The sequence below is a fragment of the Salmo trutta genome, unplaced genomic scaffold (assembly GCF_901001165.1).
Source record: "Salmo trutta unplaced genomic scaffold, fSalTru1.1, whole genome shotgun sequence".
NCBI lineage: Eukaryota > Metazoa > Chordata > Actinopteri > Salmoniformes > Salmonidae > Salmo > Salmo trutta.
The window spans coordinates 88,809-101,159 of NW_021822861.1; the positions used below are offsets into that span (position 1 = coordinate 88,809).

The 12,351-nt window shown below is 38.6% G+C and overlaps 8 non-coding genes across 8 annotated transcripts; all 8 read right to left on the bottom strand.

The window, feature by feature from the left end:
• Positions 1–73, bottom strand: trnav-cac (transfer RNA valine (anticodon CAC)). Its single transcript has one exon. It is a non-coding gene; the product is annotated as a tRNA-Val (tRNA).
• A 2,800-nt stretch (positions 74–2,873) lies between these two features.
• On the bottom strand, positions 2,874–2,946 carry trnav-cac (transfer RNA valine (anticodon CAC)). The gene has a single exon. It is a non-coding gene; the product is annotated as a tRNA-Val (tRNA).
• A 1,483-nt stretch (positions 2,947–4,429) lies between these two features.
• Positions 4,430–4,502, bottom strand: trnav-cac (transfer RNA valine (anticodon CAC)). Its single transcript has one exon. It is a non-coding gene; the product is annotated as a tRNA-Val (tRNA).
• A 1,469-nt stretch (positions 4,503–5,971) lies between these two features.
• On the bottom strand, positions 5,972–6,044 carry trnav-cac (transfer RNA valine (anticodon CAC)). Its single transcript has one exon. It is a non-coding gene; the product is annotated as a tRNA-Val (tRNA).
• A 1,444-nt stretch (positions 6,045–7,488) lies between these two features.
• Positions 7,489–7,561, bottom strand: trnav-cac (transfer RNA valine (anticodon CAC)). The gene has a single exon. It is a non-coding gene; the product is annotated as a tRNA-Val (tRNA).
• A 1,444-nt stretch (positions 7,562–9,005) lies between these two features.
• Positions 9,006–9,078, bottom strand: trnav-cac (transfer RNA valine (anticodon CAC)). Its single transcript has one exon. It is a non-coding gene; the product is annotated as a tRNA-Val (tRNA).
• Positions 9,079–10,524: 1,446 nt separating this feature from the next.
• trnav-cac (transfer RNA valine (anticodon CAC)) lies at positions 10,525–10,597 on the bottom strand. Its single transcript has one exon. It is a non-coding gene; the product is annotated as a tRNA-Val (tRNA).
• A 1,446-nt stretch (positions 10,598–12,043) lies between these two features.
• Positions 12,044–12,116, bottom strand: trnav-cac (transfer RNA valine (anticodon CAC)). Its single transcript has one exon. It is a non-coding gene; the product is annotated as a tRNA-Val (tRNA).
• Between the last annotated feature and the right edge of the window lie 235 nt (positions 12,117–12,351).

Here is a 12,351-nt window from a genome sequence, read left to right on the forward strand (position 1 = left end):
TGTTTCCGCCCGGTTTCGAACCAGGGACCTTTCGCGTGTGAGGCGAACGTGATAACCACTACACTACAGAAACTACAAGAAAAAGAGTGGAAGTCATGGAAAATGTTAGAAATGCCCACAAGTCTACCGCCCATAATATCCCAAATAGAGTACCACAGTAGGAGTCATAATACCCATAAGAACTAGCGGTCGAACAGGGAAATGGTTCCAATCGTTTTTCCACCATTCATATTCCCCACAGGGGATTTTAAAAACAATTCAAAAAGGCCTGTGTTTCTTGTTGGCTTACCCTGGCATGGTAACCGTGTAATTCTCTCTAGGACAAGGTGACTTTTAGAAAAAATATTCGCCTGTATTTACCCCCCCAAAATTAAATGCTAATTAACTGCTAATGTGGCGATCATAAAGAACTACAAATGTATTATTTTAAGTGTTTCTAAAATCCCTTATGGGAAAAATGAATGGTGGAAAAATGGTTGGAACCATTTCCCTGTTTGACCGCTAAGTTTTATGGGTATTATGACACCTCCACTGTGGGGCTTTTCCCAGTTTTATTTGACAATTTGTATCATTTTAAATATTAGCCACTATCGGGAGCCACTGTCAGTAACAGCCACATACATTTATTTTGGCATACTTTCATTCCGTTGACCTTTCTTTAATCTGTCACATCCTTGTGATTTGTTCCTGAGGGTTGCTAGCATTAGTGAATCATATTAATCTAAAGTATTGCAATAATTTGGGACATGTAGCCTATTTGAATCATTATGGAACTCAGACCACACGTAGCAGGAATTTATTCAGAGCGCCCAAGCTAGCCACCCCAGCAGAGTGCGTTACGCGACTAGAAAGGTTAAGTCTGAATAGCAAACACTGAGAAGTGCGTAGGAAAAGCATGAATTCCTAAATTGGGATCGAGCCCTAAGTGAATAGGCTTACTGTCTAATTTGTTAAAATGCGTTTCCGCCCGGTCTCGAACCTAGGGACCTTTCGCGTGTTAGGCGAACGTGATAACCTCTACACTACGGAAACTGCATGAGTAGGATACTAAGGGTGTGACTTTGGCTGGGTGGGTGGCTGGGTGGGTGGGGCATTTATCGCTCTCAGAACCTAATGAAGTCAGAAATGACTTAGTCCATTAACTAAGCAATAAGGCTTGAGATCCCGGGAATTATCGTGTGAATAACTCCTGAATAAGGGCTGATTCACCGTAGGGATGGTTTGGCTGAGCAGCCGGCTCTTGGAAGAGTCTTGGTGGTTCCAAACTTGTTCCTTTTAAATATGATGGAAGCCACTGTGTTCTTGGGTACCTTCAATGCTGCAGAAATGTATCGGTACCCTTCCCCACGTCTGTGCCTCGACACAATCCTGTCTCGGAGCTCTAGGGACAATTCCTTCCACCTCATGGCTTAGTTTATGCTCTGACATGCACTGTCAACTGTGGAACCTTATATAGACAGACAGGTGTGTGCCTTTTCAAATCATGACCAATCCATTGAATTTACCACAGGTGGACTCCAATCAAGTTGTAGAAACATCTCAAGGATGATCAATGGAAACAGGATGGACCTGAGCTCAATTTCCAGCCTCATAGCAAAGGGTCTGAAAACGTATGTAAATAAGGTATTTTTTAAATATTTTTTTATGAATTAAAAATGATATGTTATCGCTTTGTCATTATGGGGTATTGTGTGTAGATAGATTTTATTTGACTTAATCCATTTTCAGAATAAGGCTGTAACGTAACAAAATGTGGAAAAAAGTAAGGGGTCTGAATACTTTCCGAATGCACTGTAGCTATGCAGGCTAGCTACTTTTCCTTTGCTAGCCAGCCAACTAAATCTATCACACAATCACATCAAGCAGCTGAAATGACAGAAAACTGTCTGCTCTTTTGTTTGTTTTACCTTGGATTATATTGCCATTTCTTTGGATATATCCATTATAATGACCCTGATCAATTAATTTGCCTGGCTCAGAGAAGCTGTCATTCTGGTCACATTCATACACATCGCACGGTGGAGGTCACCAAAAAAACGGCAACATTGATCCACAGGTCGGAGAGGCAGACAGCAAGGTTTAGACAAACCTCAACTGTTTCAAACCATATGCTAGCCTAGGGGCATTGGGAAATATTGTCTAGACCAGTGATATTTAAAGTGGGGGTCGGGGGGACTGCAGTGGGGATATATATATTCATTATTTAGGAACAAAAAATTAAGAGTACAGATTATTGTATGAGACAATATAGAAACGTTTTTGAGAAAGTTAATTAGAAAAAAAGTATTTGATTGGGTAATTGAAGGTTATTTGTTGATGTAAAAAAAAATGTAACGTACCGATTTTAAAGTTGTATTTGGGGTGGGATCACAAGAAATGATTGCAAAAAAATGGGCACCCCAGAAATTCTGTAGGAAAAATGGTGTCCCTGCTGAAAAGGTTTGAATACCATTGGTCTAGACACATTTTTCCAGGGGAGATGAAGTTTATAAATTGACTGGCTGGGCCGTGGGACAGTGGATGCGCATTTATAAATCTAATGGAACCGCTAACAGGCACTACACGCAGAATGCTGGGATGGTGGTGCTTCAACTCCCTGCTATTAACCAATTAGCATCCAGGATCCAAACAACCTGTTTAATAACATTGCATTGCCTCTGGTTATTGAAAGACATGTCTAAGACTGGTCTATTCATGTATTCTGTAGGCCTATGTATTTGTTTCGTTTTTTTTCAGTTATCACTATCTGCCTCTGGTTATTGAAAGACATGTCTAAGACTGGTCTATTCATGTATTCTGCAGGCCTATTTATTTGTTTCGTTTTTTTCAGTTATGACCCTGTTTCGGTCATCACTATCTGTTTTGTTAAAATGTGTTTCCGCCCGGTTTCGAACCAGGGACCTTTCGCGTGTGAGGCGAACGTGATAACCACTACACCACAGAATCTACAAGAAAAAGAGTGGAAGTCATGGAAAATGTTAGGAATGCCCACAAGTCTACCGCCCATAATATCCCAAATAGAGTACCACAGTAGGAGTCATAATACCCATAAGAACTAGCGGTCGAACAGGGAAATGGTTCCAATCGTTTTTCCACCATTCATATTCCCCACAGGGGATTTTAAAAACAATTAAAAAAGGCCTGTGTTTCTTGTTGGCTTACCCTGGCATGGTAACCGTATAATTCTCTCTAGGACAAGGTGACTTTTATAAAAAATATTTGCCTGTATTTACCCCCCCAAAATTAAATGCTAATTAACTGCTAATGTGGCTATCATAAAGAACTACAAATGTATTATTTTAAGTGTTTCTAAAATACCCTATGGGAAAAATGAATGGTGGAAAATGGTTGGAATCATTTCCCTGTTTGACCGCTAGGTTTTATGGGTATTATGACACCTCCACTGTGGGGCTTTTCCCATTTTTATTTGACAATTTGTATCATGTTAAATATTAGCCACTATCGGGAGCCACTGACAGTAACAGCCACATACATTTATTTTGGCATACTTTCATTCCGTTGACCTTTCTTTAATCTGTCACATCCTTGTGAATTGTTCCTGAGGGTTGCTAGCATTAGTGAATCATATTAAGCTAAAGTATTGCTATAATTTGGGACATGTAGCCTATTTGAATTGACAAACCTCAACTGTTTCAAACCATATGCTAGCCTAGGGGCATTGGGAAATATTGTCTAGACCAGTGATATTTAAAGTGGGGGTCGGGGGGACTGCAGTGGGGATATATATATTCATTATTTAGGAACAAAAAATTATGAGTACAGATTATTGTATGAGACAATATAGAAACGTTTTTGAGAAAGTTAATTAGAAAAAAAGTATTTGATTGCGTAATTGAAGGTTATTTTTTGATGTAAAAAAAAATGTAACGTACCGATTTTAAAGTTGTATTTGGGGTGGGATCACAAGAAATGATTGCAAAAAAATGGGGACCCCAGAGATTCTGTAGGAAAAAATGGTGTCCCTGCTGAAAAGGTTTGAATACCATTGGTCTAAACACATTTTTCCAGGGGAGATGAAGTTTATAAATTGACTGGCTGGGCCGTGGGACAGTGGATGCGCATTTATAAATCTAATGGAACCGCTAACAGGCACTACCCGCAGAATGCTGGGATGGTGGTGCTTCAACTCCCTGCTATTAACCAATTAGCATCCAGGATCCAAACAACCTGTTTTATAACATTGCATTGCCTCTGGTTATTGAAAGACATGTCTAAGACTGGTCTATTCATGTATTCTGTAGGCCTATGTATTTGTTTCGTTTTTTTTTCAGTTATCACTATCTGCCTCTGGTTATTGAAAGACATGTCTAAGACTGGTCTATTCATGTATTCTGCAGGCCTATTTATTTGTTTCGTTTTTTTCAGTTATGACCCTGTTTCGGTCATCACTATCTGTTTTGTTAAAATCTGTTTCCGCCCGGTTTCGAACCAGGGACCTTTCGCGTGTGAGGCAAACGTGATAACCACTACACTACAGAAACTACAAGAAAAAGAGTGGAAGTCATGGAAAATGTTAGGAATGCCCACAAGTCTACCGCCCATAATATCCCAAATAGAGTACCACAGTAGGAGTCATAATACCCATAAGAACTAGCGGTTCGAACAGGGAAATGGTTCCAATCGTTTTTCCACCATTCATATTCCCCACAGGGGATTTTAAAAACAATTAAAAAAGGCCCGTGTTTCTTCTTGGCTTACCCTGGCATGGTAACCGTGTAATTCTCTCTAGGACAAGGTGACTTTTATAAAAAATATTTGCCTGTATTTACCCCCCCAAAATTAAATGCTAATTAACTGCTAATGTGGCTATCATAAAGAACTACAAATGTATTATTTTAAGTGTTTCTAAAATACCCTATGGGAAAAATGAATGGTGGAAAAATGGTTGGAACCATTTCCCTGTTTGACCGCTAGGTTTTATGGGTATTATGACACCTCCACTGTGGGGCTTTTCCCAGTTTTATTTGACAATTTGTATCATGTTAAATATTAGCCACTATCGGGAGCCACTGTCAGTAACAGCCACATACATTTATTTTGGCATACTTTCATTCCGTTGACCTTTCTTTAATCTGTCACATCCTTGTGAATTGTTCCTGAGGGTTGCTAGCATTAGTGAATCATATTAAGCTAAAGTATTGCAATAATTTGGGACATGTAGCCTATTTGAATTGACAAACCTCAACTGTTTCAAACCATATGCTAGCCTAGGGGCATTGGGAAATATTGTCTAGACCAGTGATATTTGAAGTGGGGGTCGGGGGGACTGCAGTGGGGATATATATATTCATTTTTTAGGAACAAAAAATTATGAGTACAGATTATTGTATGAGACAATATAGAAACGTTTTTGAGAAAGTTAATTTGAAAAAAAGTATTTGATTGGGTAATTGAAGGTTATTTTTTGATGTAAAAAAAAATGTAACGTACCGATTTTAAAGTTGTATTTGGGGTGGGATCACAAGAAATGATTGCAAAAAAATGGGGACCCCAGAAATTCTGTAGGAAAAAATGGTGTCCCTGCTGAAAAGGTTTGAATACCATTGGTCTAAACACATTTTTCCAGGGGAGATGAAGTTTATAAATTGACTGGCTGGGCCGTGGGACAGTGGATGCGCATTTATAAATCTAATGGAACCGCTAACAGGCACTACCCGCAGAATGCTGGGATGGTGGTGCTTCAACTCCCTGCTATTAACCAATTAGCATCCAGGATCCAAACAACCTGTTTTATAACATTGCATTGCCTCTGGTTATTGAAAGACATGTCTAAGACTGGTCTTTTCATGTATTCTGTAGGCCTATGTATTTGTTTCGTTTTTTTTCAGTTATCACTTTCTGCCTCTGGTCTAAGATTGGTCTATTCATGTATTCTGCAGGCCTATTTATTTGTTTCGTTTTTTTCAGTTATGACCCTGTTTCGGTCATCACTATCTGTTTTGTTAAAATTTGTTTCCGCCCGGTTTCGAACCAGTGACCTTTCGCGTGTGAGGCGAACGTGATAACCACTACACTACGGAAACTACAAGGAAAAGAGTGGAAGTCATGGAAAATGTTAGGAATGCCCACAAGTCTACCGCCCATAATATCCCAAATAGAGTACCACAGTAGGAGTCATAATACCCATAAGAACTAGCGGTCGAACAGGGTAATGGTTCCAATCGTTTTTCCACCATTCATATTCCCCACAGGGGATTTTAAAAACAATTAAAAAAGGCCTGTGTTTCTTGTTGGCTTACCCTGGCATGGTAACCGTGTAATTCTCTCTAGGACAAGGTGACTTTTATAAAAAATATTTTCCTGTATTTACCCCCCCAAAATTAAATGCTAATTAACTGCTAATGTGGCTATCATAAAGAACTACAAATGTATTATTTTAAGTGTTTCTAAAATCCCCTATGGGAAAAATGAATGGTGGAAAATGGTTGGAACCATTTCCCTGTTTGACCGCTAGGTTTTATTTGTATTATGACACCTCCACTGTGGGGCTTTTCCCAGTTTTATTTGACAATTTGTATCATGTTAAATATTAGCCACTATCGGGAGCCACTGTCAGTAACAGCCACATACATTTATTTTGGCATACTTTCATTCCGTTGACCTTTCTTTAATCTGTCACATCCTTGTGAATTGTTCCTGAGGGTTGCTAGCATTAGTGAATCATATTAAGCTAAAGTATTGCAATAATTTGGGACATGTAGCCTATTTGAATTGACAAACCTCAACTGTTTCAAACCATATGCTAGCCTAGGGGCATTGGGAAATATTGTCTAGACCAGTGATATTTAAAGTGGGGGTATATATATTCATTATTTAGGAACAAAAATTATGAGTGCAGATTATTGTATGAGACAATATAGAAACGTTTTTGAGAAAGTTAATTAGAAAAAAAGTATTTGATTGGGTAATTGAAGGTTATTTGTTGATGTAAAAAAAATGTAACGTACCGATTTTAAAGTTGTATTTGGGGTGGGATCACAAGAAATGATTGCAAAAAAATGGGGACCCCAGAAATTCTGTAGGAAAACATGGTGTCCCTGCTGAAAAGGTTTGAATACCATTGGTCTAGACACATTTTTCCAGGGGAGATGAAGTTTATAAATTGACTGGCTGGGCCGTGGGACAGTGGATGCGCATTTATAAATCTAATGGAACCGCTAACAGGCACTACCCGCAGAATGCTGGGATGGTGGTGCTTCAACTCCCTGCTATTAACCAATTAGCATCCAGGATCCAAACAACCTGTTTTATAACATTGCATTGCCTCTGGTTATTGAAAGACATGTCTAATACTGGTCTTTTCATGTATTCTGTAGGCCTATGTATTTGTTTCGTTTTTTTTCAGTTATCACTATCTGCCTCTGGTCTAAGATTGGTCTATTCATGTATTCTGCAGGCCTATTTATTTGTTTCGTTTTTTTCAGTTATGACCCTGTTTCTGTCATCACTATCTGTTTTGTTAAAATTTGTTTCCGCCCGGTTTCGAACCAGGGACCTTTCGCGTGTGAGGCGAACGTGATAACCACTACACTACGGAAACTACAAGAAAAAGAGTGGAAGTCATGGAAAATGTTAGGAATGCCCACAAGTCTACCGCCCATAATATCCCAAATAGAGTACCACAGTAGGAGTCATAATACCCATAAGAACTAGCGGTCGAACAGGGAAATGGTTCCAATCGTTTTTCCACCATTCATATTCCCCACAGGGGATTTTAAGAATATTAAAAAAGGCCTGTGTTTCTTGTTGGCTTACCCTGGCATGGTAACCGTGTAATTCTCTCTAGGACAAGGTGACTTTTATAAAAAATATTTTCCTGTATTTACCCCCCCAAAATTAAATGCTAATTAACTGCTAATGTGGCTATCATAAAGAACTACAAATGTATTATTTTAAGTGTTTCTAAAATCCCCTATGGGAAAAATGAATGGTGGAAAATGGTTGGAACCATTTCCCTGTTTGACCGCTAGGTTTTATTTGTATTATGACACCTCCACTGTGGGGCTTTTCCCAGTTTTATTTGACAATTTGTATCATGTTAATATTAGCCACTATCGGGAGCCACTGTCAGTAACAGCCACATACATTTATTTTGGCATACTTTCATTCCGTTGACCTTTCTTTAATCTGTCACATCCTTGTGAATTGTTCCTGAGGGTTGCTAGCATTAGTGAATCATATTAAGCTAAAGTATTGCAATAATTTGGGACATGTAGCCTATTTGAATTGACAAACCTCAACTGTTTCAAACCATATGCTAGCCTAGGGGCATTGGGAAATATTGTCTAGACCAGTGATATTTAAAGTGGGGGTATATATATTCATTATTTAGGAACAAAAAATTATGAGTGCAGATTATTGTATGAGACAATATAGAAACGTTTTTGAGAAAGTTAATTAGAAAAAAAGTATTTGATTGGGTAATTGAAGGTTATTTGTTGATGTAAAAAAAAATGTAACGTACCGATTTTAAAGTTGTATTTGGGGTGGGATCACAAGAAATGATTGCAAAAAAATGGGGACCCCAGAAATTCTGTAGGAAAACATGGTGTCCCTGCTGAAAAGGTTTGAATACCATTGGTCTAGACACATTTTTCCAGGGGAGATGAAGTTTATAAATTGACTGGCTGGGCCGTGGGACAGTGGATGCGCATTTATAAATCTAATGGAACCGCTAACAGGCACTACCCGCAGAATGCTGGGATGGTGGTGCTTCAACTCCCTGCTATTAACCAATTAGCATCCAGGATCCAAACAACCTGTTTTATAACATTGCATTGCCTCTGGTTATTGAAAGACATGTCTAATACTGGTCTTTTCATGTATTCTGTAGGCCTATGTATTTGTTTCGTTTTTTTTCAGTTATCACTATCTGCCTCTGGTCTAAGATTGGTCTATTCATGTATTCTGCAGGCCTATTTATTTGTTTCGTTTTTTTCAGTTATGACCCTGTTTCTGTCATCACTATCTGTTTTGTTAAAATTTGTTTCCGCCCGGTTTCGAACCAGGGACCTTTCGCGTGTGAGGCGAACGTGATAACCACTACACTACGGAAACTACAAGAAAAAGAGTGGAAGTCATGGAAAATGTTAGGAATGCCCACAAGTCTACCGCCCATAATATCCCAAATAGAGTACCACAGTAGGAGTCATAATACCCATAAGAACTAGCGGTCGAACAGGGAAATGGTTCCAATCGTTTTTCCACCATTCATATTCCCCACAGGGGATTTTAAAAACAATTAAAAAAGGCCTGTGTTTCTTGTTGGCTTACCCTGGCATGGTAACCGTGTAATTCTCTCTAGGACAAGGTGACTTTTATAAAAAATATTTTCCTGTATTTACCCCCCCAAAATTAAATGCTAATTAACTGCTAATGTGGCTATCATAAAGAACTACAAATGTATTATTTTAAGTGTTTCTAAAATCCCCTATGGGAAAAATGAATGGTGGAAAATGGTTGGAACCATTTCCCTGTTTGACCGCTAGGTTTTATTTGTATTATGACACCTCCACTGTGGGGCTTTTCCCAGTTTTATTTGACAATTTGTATCATGTTAAATATTAGCCACTATCGGGAGCCACTGTCAGTAACAGCCACATACATTTATTTTGGCATACTTTCATTCCGTTGACCTTTCTTTAATCTGTCACATCCTTGTGAATTGTTCCTGAGGGTTGCTAGCATTAGTGAATCATATTAAGCTAAAGTATTGCAATAATTTGGGACATGTAGCCTATTTGAATTGACAAACCTCAACTGTTTCAAACCATATGCTAGCCTAGGGGCATTGGGAAATATTGTCTAGACCAGTGATATTTAAAGTGGGGGTATATATATTCATTATTTAGGAACAAAAAATTATGAGTGCAGATTATTGTATGAGACAATATAGAAACGTTTTTGAGAAAGTTAATTAGAAAAAAGTATTTGATTGGGTAATTGAAGGTTATTTGTTGATGTAAAAAAAAATGTAACGTACCGATTTTAAAGTTGTATTTGGGGTGGGATCACAAGAAATGATTGCAAAAAAATGGGGACCCCAGAAATTCTGTAGGAAAACATGGTGTCCCTGCTGAAAAGGTTTGAATACCATTGGTCTAGACACATTTTTCCAGGGGAGATGAAGTTTATAAATTGACTGGCTGGGCCGTGGGACAGTGGATGCGCATTTATAAATCTAATGGAACCGCTAACAGGCACTACCCGCAGAATGCTGGGATGGTGGTGCTTCAACTCCCTGCTATTAACCAATTAGCATCCAGGATCCAAACAACCTGTTTTATAACATTGCATTGCCTCTGGTTATTGAAAGACATGTCTAATACTGGTCTTTTCATGTATTCTGTAGGCCTATGTATTTGTTTCGTTTTTTTTCAGTTATCACTATCTGCCTCTGGTCTAAGATTGGTCTATTCATGTATTCTGCAGGCCTATTTATTTGTTTCGTTTTTTTTCAGTTATGACCCTGTTTCTGTCATCACTATCTGTTTTGTTAAAATTTGTTTCCGCCCGGTTTCGAACCAGGGACCTTTCGCGTGTGAGGCGAACGTGATAACCACTACACTACGGAAACTACAAGAAAAAGAGTGGAAGTCATGGAAAATGTTAGGAATGCCCACAAGTCTACTGCCCATAATATCCCAAATAGAGTACCACAGTAGGAGTCATAATACCCATAAGAACTAGCGGTCGAACAGGGAAATGGTTCCAATCGTTTTTCCACCATTCATATTCCCCACAGGGGATTTTAAAAACAATTAAAAAAGGCCTGTGTTTCTTGTTGGCTTACCCTGGCATGGTAACCGTGTAATTCTCTCTAGGACAAGGTGACTTTTATAAAAAATATTTGCCTGTATTTACCCCCCCAAAATTAAATGCTAATTAACTGCTAATGTGGCTATCATAAAGAACTACAAATGTATTATTTTAAGTGTTTCTAAAATACCCTATGGGAAAAATGAATGGCCGCTAGGTTTATGGGTATTATGACACCTCCACTGTGGGGCTTTTCCCAGTTTTATTTGACAATTTGTATCATGTTAAATATTAGCCACTATCGGGAGCCACTGTCAGTAACAGCCACATACATTTATTTTGGCATACTTTCATTCCGTTGACCTTTCTTTAATCTGTCACATCCTTGTGAATTGTTCCTGAGGGTTGCTAGCATTAGTGAATCATATTAAGCTAAAGTATTGCAATAATTTGGGACATGTAGCCTATTTGAATTGACAAACCTCAACTGTTTCAAACCAAATGCTAGCCTAGGGGCATTGGGAAATATTGTCTAGACCAGTGATATTTAAAGTCGGGGTCGGGGGGACTGCAGTGGGGATATATATATTCATTATTTAGGAACAAAAAATTATGAGTACAGATATTGTATGAGACAATATAGAAACGTTTTTGAGAAAGTTAATTAGAAAAAAGTATTTGATTGGGTAATTGAAGGTTATTTGTTGATGTAAAAAAAAATGTAACGTACCGATTTAAAGTTGTATTTGGGGTGGGATCACAAGAAATGATTGCAAAAAAATGGGGACCTCAGAAATTCTGTAGGAAAACATGGTGTCCCTGCTGAAAAGGTTTGAATACCATTGGTCTAGACACATTTTTCCAGGGGAGATGAAGTTTATAAATTGACTGGCTGGGCCGTGGGACAGTGGATGCGCATTTATAAATCTAATGGAACCGCTAACAGGCACTACCCGCAGAATGCTGGGATGGTGGTGCTTCAACTCCCTGCTATTAACCAATTAGCATCCAGGATCCAAACAACCTGTTTTATAACATTGCATTGCCTCTGGTTATTGAAAGACATGTCTAAGACTGGTGTTTTCATGTATTCTGTAGGCCTATGTATTTGTTTAGTTTTTTTTCAGTTATCACTATCTGCCTCTGGTTATTGAAAGACAGGTCTAAGACTGGTCTATTCATGTATTCTGCAGGCCTATGTATTTGTTTCGTTTTTTTCAGTTATGACCCTGTTTCTGTCATCACTATCTGTTTTGTTAAAATTTGTTTCCGCCAGGTTTCGAACCAGGGACCTTTCACGTGTGAGGCGAACGTGATAACCACTACACTACGGAAACTACAAGAAAAAGAGTGGAACTCATGGAAAATGTTAGGAATGCCCACAAGTCTACCACCCATAATATCCCAAATAGAGTACCACAGTAGGAGTCATAATACCCATAAGAACTAGCGGTTGAACAGGGAAATGGTTCCAATCGTTTTTCCACCATTCATATTCCCCACAGGGGATTTTAAAAACAATTAAAAAAGGCCTGTGTTTCTTGTTGGCTTACCCTGGCATGGTAACCGTGT